Here is an 8633-nt window from a genome sequence, read left to right on the forward strand (position 1 = left end):
AACAATGTCAAAGGACATAGGAACCAGCTTGCAGGGGCTCCCATTGGCCAAATGGGGGAATATATGAGTGTCAAAAAGATTGACAGTGATGGATTACAACACACATAATTTTTTTTTAAAGCCCATGAGTCCATTGTTATCATCAGAAAGAGAGAGGGGGAGAACAATGAAGAAGAATGTTCTTTATAGAAGAATAAGAAAGGATTTACCTTGTTCTTAAATAGAAGAGTATAAATAAGGTTATCTTGCTCTTAAATAAGACCAAACATTTATAATAATGTCAAGTGTTCAAATATTTATTATTTTAATCTATGAAGAGAATGCAATTCATATTAATAGCTATGTGAAATCATAAGGAATTTAGCAACATATTGAGACAAGTAAGCTAATAAGAATAACCTGAAGAATTCTAAAAAGTATGTGAATGAGACAGAGAAAATTTAGAGATGTCATAAGAATTTACAGAGCAATCAACAAAACAGAATGAGTATAAAATTACAACTTGGACTTCTTATATGTTTTAAGTTTGCATGTAAAATCAATGGTGAAAAATAGAATACTTAATAAGGGAAACCGGAACAATATTAAGATATTTATGGTAAAAAAAAAAAGAAAGAAAAATATGGATTTCCTATCTCTCTCATTTCCAAATAAACTCCAACTCATTGTAAGATGAAAAAGTAATTAAATAAACCATAAACATAACGGCATAAAATATAAGTACATATCCTAAAAGTTTGAGTGTGGAAATATATTGGTCAGGGTTTTTATTTGGAAGTAATATGAAATAAATGGTCAACCAGAGTTATAAAAGAATGTACATGAACTAGAGAGCACCACTGGGTGAACTAGAGAAGCAGGCTGGAAAAATGAGCAAGAACAAAGGAAGAGCAGTCAGACAAAGCACAGCCTCAATCACTTCACAGAACCAGCCTGTGAGGCACCTTGGTCACCATGCTGATCCTCGCCATGCTGCAGGTATGGGACATGGCTTCTCCCATGAGCCCCAGGGCCTATGACCCTAGGCCCCAAACGTTATTACAGCTGCTACTTCCCCAGGCTTAAGTGTTTACATTACTGGCTTCCCATGCAAAATCCTGGGCAAGAGACACAAATTTTTTTTAAAATATATTTTTATTGATTTCAGAGAAGAAGAGGAAGAGAGAAAAACATCAACGATGAGAGAATCATTGATTGGCTGCCTCCTGTACACCCCCTACTAGGGATCACGACTGCCTGGTCATGTGCCCTGACCAGGAATGAAACCTTTCAGTTTAAGGGACAATGCTCAACCAACGGATCTGCATGCTCCTATTAGGAATTGAGCCCACAACCCAGGCATGTGCCCTGACCTGGATTCAAACCATGACCTCCTGGTTTATAGGTCGACGCTCAACCACTGAGCCACATCAGCTGTGCGAGACACATATTGACTGAACCTGGACTGAGGTGATGTCATCAAGATAGCAGCAGAGGTTGTTCCTAAATCCAGTTCCTCTTACAGGAAGACCAACTTGCAACTCTCCGCAGTCAGGACGCCATTGTGCAAATCCCAGAACCTAGGGATGAAACATAAGCACCCACTGGACCACGGAGACTAAGGAGGGCCACATTAGAAAGGTAAGAGGAGAGGTTTTATTTTATTTTATTTTTTAAATATATTTTATTGATTTTTTACAGAGAGGAAGAGAGAGAGATAGAGAGCTAGAAACATCGATGAGAGAGAAACATCGATCAGCTGCCTCCTGCACATCCCCCACTGGGGAAGTGCCCACAACCCAGGTACATGCCCTTGACCGGAATCGAACCCGGGACCCTTCAGTCCGCAGGCTGACGCTCTATCCACTGAGCCAAACCGGTTTCGGCAAGAGGAGAGGTTTTATGTTGACCACTTCATTTCTCCCCCTGGCTGGCACAATTAGAAAAGTCCTAATTATATTTCATCTGAAAGATAGTAGTGGATGACCTGGAGGGAAAGGTCATTTCAAACAAGGAAACAGCATGTGCAAATACATAGGGAAGTATCACTAGAAGAATAGGAAAAATAGGCAAAACAATTTGGGTGAGGTTGTCCAGGGAGATACTTTAGCCTCTACACCTGTGTGCATTAGAATCATCTGGAGAACTTTCTGGCACTCACATTGTTGGGACCCTGTACCCAAGATCCAGATATATTGTACACTGGGGTGGGGCTCAAGAAATCGCATTTCCTGAGATACTAATGAGTCTGTATCAGTACTACATTCCAGAAACTACTGTTCTATGTATTTGCAGTGCTTTAAAAATGTTAAGGAGAGGGTTTAGATAAGAACAATTATTTTGAAAAGTCACTCCAGTGACAGATGTATAAAGGGTGCTGGAAAGGGAGTAAGTAAAGAGAAAATTGTGAAGGCTTTTGCCAACAGTGTAAGTGAGAGATGAGAGGAACTGCACTGGATGTGTTCTTGAGGCAGATAGAGCAGAGGATAAGCTTTTGATACCTATACTTATGGATAAAGTCACCCAGATCATCATGATAATCTTGGTATGGGAATTAGAGAGAGATTATGAAATAGGAAATAACTCCATATTTCTAGGCTTCCATGACTGGGCTAGTTCCATTGCCCTTAATCAGAAAAGATAAAGTAGGAGATAGATAAACAGATAGAATGCATGCATACATTATACACATACATACATACATACATATATATACACACATACATACACTCATATATAATAGAAAGCCAGATAGACAAATATAGCTAGATGTGGTAAGAAGGGAGACTCTAAGTTTGGCTCTATGTTTTTACCTTTTGAGATTAGGGTACAAGTGGATTCATCCCCCACTTCAGTATGACATTTTTTGAATCAATCTTATCAAAGGATCAAAGTCTTAAAAATTATAAACTGTGGGTGCTCAATGAATAGAAACTGGGAGAGGGGGAAGTTAGTTACTAGTCAATGGGCATAAAATTTTAATTATTAAAGATGAATAAATTCTAGAAATCTGCTGTAGAACATTTTCCCTATAGTTAACAATACTGTACTGTACATTTAAAAGTTTGTAAGAGGGTAGACTTCATGTTAATCATTCTTTTTTATGTTAATCATCTTTACCATGATAAAATAATTTTAAAAAAAGAAAATACTGGCCTGGCCAGTGTTGCTCAGTGGTTGAGCATTGACCTATGAACCAGGAGGTTACAGTTCAATTCCTGATTGGGGCACATGCCTGGGTTGTAGGCTCAATCCCTAGTAGGGGGCATGCAGGAAGCAGCTGATCAATGATTTTCTCATCATCAATGTTTCTATCCCTCTGTCCCTCTACCTTCCTCTCTGAAATCAATTTAAAAAGGAAAAGAAAAGACTGGAACAAAAACTATAATAACCTGCATTTTTCCCAAGCAAATAAAAATTTAACGCCAATCAACCACTGAGCACCAAGGAATTACTATTGCAACACAATCATGTGAAATATCAAAGGAGGATTCCCTGTCTTGCTCCCTGTATTACAAGTTGTTCCCTTCTCTCCACCACTCACCCTATCTTCCCACTCACCTAATTCTGGCAGACAAGCTACATATATGTGATTACTATGGTGAGAGCTCAAAACTAAGAATGAAAGCCACTACATTTAGCAGAGACCTACCCAGGAATGAGAAATCAACAAGAATGATTTTTCTCACCATTGGAAAAGTTGCTCTAGGAGGAATAGAAGAATGTGTGAAGGCAAGTGAAAACAGCATGCCTGTCCTCCCTCACTTGGTGATGACAGAGGACTGGGAGGCAACTCTCCCTTCACCTTTTAGGGTGACACTGAACAGGAGAGACTCAGCATGACTTCATATCTCAACTTAGCAGAGTGGCAGAAATATAGTCAGTGGTGCTTGACTTGGCACAAGGGAAAATATCAGAGAAGTAGAAGAGTAGCCTAGGAAAGTGGGGGAGGAACAGGTCAGGCCCAGTTTTCCATAAAGCTCTGCTTGTCAAGCTCCCCTTGGGTTTCAGAGCTTTCCATGGGTGAAGGTTGTTCCTCGAAAGTTGGCTAGAATCCTGAACCAGCTCACAGCCCTCAGGAAACCCTGGGAAGGACTCTGCTGGGGGTCAAAGTCAGTATCAATTCTTTCTCTAAAACAGCACCTGCCCCCAGGAAGCTGAGAGGATCCTGGCTGAGTGCCAGGTCACTGTGTGTGCCCCATGCAAAGGTGAACATCAGATGCCTTCTCAATCACACAAGGGAGATTGCGGTGGACACAGACACAGGTCTGAGAGAGCTGGGAACTGCACAGTGGACTGAAGTAGACTGGAAAAAAATGGAATTGTTACCTGAGATGATGCTGAGCTAGAATTGGTGCTTGTAAAGAAATTGAGCTCTATGAGCAAAATAAAATGTTTACTATTTCTACACACTTCTGACTTGTGACTGTTCTGTAGACCTATGACTTATCCTCATTAACATCTGTCCCTTTTTATAAATCGCTTTCTATTGAAGTCATTATCATCCTACCCCCCCCCCCACCAGGAACAGACCAATACCTACATTGCTTACACACCATGTACCTGTTAATGTCTTACCTATAGTTTGTTTTCAACACACATTTACTGAATGCATGAGATAAAGACTACATAACAAGGATAAAGGGCCTTCTCCATGTACAGGTGTTTGGACAAGAGTTGATTCCAAGGCTGGGATTCAGGTCTCCATGCCAGAACTGACTTGGCTACATGAGCTGGCTGGAGGGGATTGGTTGCTGTCTCGCTGCACTGCTTATACAATTTACTCAGGAGCTGCTCCTTATAAAAATAAACAAAACAAAACAACAACAAAACAAAATCTCCCCAATTAAAGAAGTGTTTTTCAGTTGAGGATAAGAGTGGGTTTGTTCTCCTGCTAGAACCTCTAAAAATCTTTAGATTTTTAAAACAAGTATAATTTGGAGTTAGAGCAAGTCTTTTACATAAAGTTTGGTTAAATCAGCACCTTGTTAGTTGCTGTACACTTTAACTTATCAATGCTATTAAGAAATACCAAAAGTGTGAGTTATGATGACTGTAAATAAATGACTTCTTTGTAATCTGTTGAATCAATAGCATATCCTCGTGATTCACTAGCAAGATGAAACTTGCCACAAGCCAAATTGTGCTTTGGCCTCAATAAAAGGTAATTATAATTTAGTAAAAACATCTGATAATTTAAACAAGCTGAGCATCATCGGCAAACACATGAGACCTCATACACAATCCTTCCCCCCCCAAATATCAGATTAAGAAAATGATAAATGTGGAGCATGCAATACAAAATACTCCATCATGTAGCTTGCAGAGATGTATCATATAACCTACATTTACAAAGAGTCCACAGAAAAGTTTTTCAGTGCCTTGCATTATTAAGAGAGCTTTCAAAACATACTTTTAGAATACATTAGAAACAAAGGAATTACAAATAGAGTCCAACTATCAATAGATTCCAGCTGCTTTCATTTTGATGACTAATATATCAGTGGTAGTGAGTTCCGGCGGTTACAGCAGGATTCTGAATTCTGATTTGGGTTGTGTGCCAAGTTCTTCCTCTGACTGAAGAGTGTCCTCTGGGACAAGTCACTCACCTCTCATGAGTTTTCTTATTATTTAAGGATTTATGATATTTATTAGTTTCTCGACAATGTTAGAACTACAAGGAAGTCTTTCACAGCCCTGGAGATGAGTCTGTGTCCTGTCTGGTATGTTGGCTCTTTCACATATAACTTTATAGGACATCATGTGTAATGAATCTTGGACTGTTGGAACAGGAAGAGGGCTTGAGATAAGGGAGTCCAGGACAGTCATGTAAAATGCTGCATTTAGAATTCTCATGCTCAAAGCAAGAAGCTAACTGATAAGATCAAATACTCAGGAGGCAGAGAGCCTAAAGAGGAAACCAGGTTTCCTGACTCCTTCCAATCCATCCTTGTGTATCTTTGAATTGGTGGAGAAGTCTGAATTAATGTTGGAACAGGGATAGAAGCTCCTTACTCTCTGTACATACCTAGTAGAGGAGATGACTTGGAATCAATTGGCCAACTCAATCAGGAGGAAATAAAACCTGTATCTACCACGTCCTAGTCCTGGAATCCTAGACAATCATTTAAGTTCTCTGAATTTAAGTGTTATCCTTTATAAAGTAGTTATGGCGGTGCTTAAGTCCCACAGACATTGTGAAATGAGTTAATGTATATAAGAAGATTGATGAAATTATGAAACAAAGGGAGACATAGTTCATGTCCTGCATCAGATTATTCCTCTCTCTCTCTCTCTCTCTCTCATCATCATCATCATCATCATCATCATCATCATCATTTCTTCCCACTTCCAAATATTTCCCCCTATTTTCACCAAAATCCTCTTGTCAATAAGGCTCCAAAAAGCTGCACTGCCCATTACTTTAAGTCCTGCAAAATTGTCTTTCATGATTTCCTCCACTTTCTCCTCATTAGAAAATGTTCATTTAAAATCAGCAGCTGAGTGCAGAGGGAATAAGGTCAAAATTGTGATGAATACATGAGCACAGACCAGAATGATTCAACTTTCAATGGAATTCATTTATCCATTTATTTATTCATTCAACAAACATTCATTATGCTGGGCCAGCATATCATGTGAAGAACTAAAAATGATGAAGGAGAAACAGGAAGCAACAGATACGCTTTCTTATTAACCTGATTTTTAATGGATTTATTCCATTTTTGTTCTGAATCTTGTTATGCATGCCTTGAAATTGGGCCAGCATATCATGTAAAGAACTAAAAATGATGGAGAAACATGAGGCAACAGATATGCTTTCTTATTAACCTGATTTTTAATGGATTTTCCATTTTTGTTCTGAATCTTGTTATGCATGCCTTGAATTGTCAGAAAAGATGACTTTATGGTTGCCTGTGGACATCCCATGCTGGCTTATGTACAGGGATAAGATTCCAGGTTGTGGGGAATAATGAGAAGCACAAAACCTTGGGATGGGAAAACTTCTGCTCTTACCCTAAGGCCTTGGATGATCTAGGGAAGCGGTTCTCAACCTGTGGGTCGCAACCCCTTTGGAGGTCAAATGACCCTTTCACAGGGGTCGCCTAAGACCATCCTGCATATCAGATATTTACATTACAGTTCATAACAGTAGCATTACAGTTATGAAGTAGCAACGAAAATAATTTTATGGTTGGGTCACAACATGAGGAACTGTATTTAAAGGGACCACTGATCTAGGGCAAATCCAGCCTGACTCAGCATTTCAGAGTTTTAGTTTCCAGGGTCCCTGTTAATCTGGTGAAATATTTCTGGGATTGTCTTGCTTTCTGAGCCTATGGGGACAAATGGGTGGGGAAAAAAATGAATGCAGGACATTCTTCCAGAAGCTAGTGTGTACCTAAGTAGTTGAAGTTCTAAACACCTATGGTACTTGTCCTTTTCTGAAAGACCATTTTGTTCACTCCAGCCCATATGTCTTAGCTCTTAATTGAGTGGAAGAACCTCCTCTCCTGCTAACTCTGTCCTATGGATCTTCCCCTCTTTAAAGTACAGCTTAAACCCCACTTCTTTAGGAAGTCTCCTGGACCATTCCACTCTATAGTGACCACATGCTCTTCTAAACTCCTAGAGCATTTATTGTGTTTATATTTGCAAAGGACAATAGTTAATATTTATTGAGTGCTTACTACAGGTACTATATTTTATATTCTATGTACATTAACTCCTCCAATTTTCACAACGACCCTATAATATAGATGCTGCTTTACAGATGAGGCAACATGGCCCAAAGCCCAAGCTCTCAGCATGCATGCTGCACTGTCTCACACCAGAAGAAAACTAAAGAAAAACCCTACTACCTATAAGCCAAATATTCACGTTGTTAATAATGTGGACAACTGCCTTCCAGTTTGGGGATCTTTTTATTTTCTATGCAGGTCATATATTCACTCGTGCTAGTTTAGCTGTCCAAAGATAATGTAGCTTTGTTTATTTCATGTAACTGTCCTTGATCTTTTCCACAAGTCCCCACCCCACTGAACAATAAAAAAAGTTAGACTTACTGGTGTATAATATCTCAATGTCTTCTAGGATAATCCATCTCTCTCCCTCTCTTTCAACCTAAAGCAGTTTCTTTTTGGTTCTATATCCCTCCTCCCCTTGTCCTCTCCAGATGATGTCTGGATGTATCTGGGAATTAGGGTTGAGGTTACATGTGGTTGTGGTGGGTGGAAGGGTTAGAAACAGCTCTTGCTCTCATTGGCCCTCTCTGGGTCCTCTCTGGTGGGTACTGTGCAGCAACTGGTCTAGCTTGCTCTCCGTAAAGGTGAGCACTGGGAGGTAACTGGTCAGGGCTGGCCTTGAGATTTTTTGACACTCACTGCCAGATTCTGTGGTCCTGACTCATTGATTGTCCACTTGTAAATTCTCCCAAGGGAAACCTTCTTCATCCTGAACCCAAACTCCAATTGGTTTGCCAGCTCTCTGTACCTTCTCACAGAGCAGATAGTAAAATTTGAATTCCATGATTTCCCTGCATAGCCCATGAAGAAATCAACAGCCCTATCTCAGGCTCACGGTCAACCACCTCTTGCCAGCAACCCTGATTTATGTTCACAGCCATGTGGGAGTCTCTTCACTGTCTGGCTTTT

Source organism: Myotis davidii, unplaced genomic scaffold (assembly GCF_000327345.1).
Source record: "Myotis davidii unplaced genomic scaffold, ASM32734v1 scaffold370, whole genome shotgun sequence".
NCBI classification, from domain to species: domain Eukaryota; kingdom Metazoa; phylum Chordata; class Mammalia; order Chiroptera; family Vespertilionidae; genus Myotis; species Myotis davidii.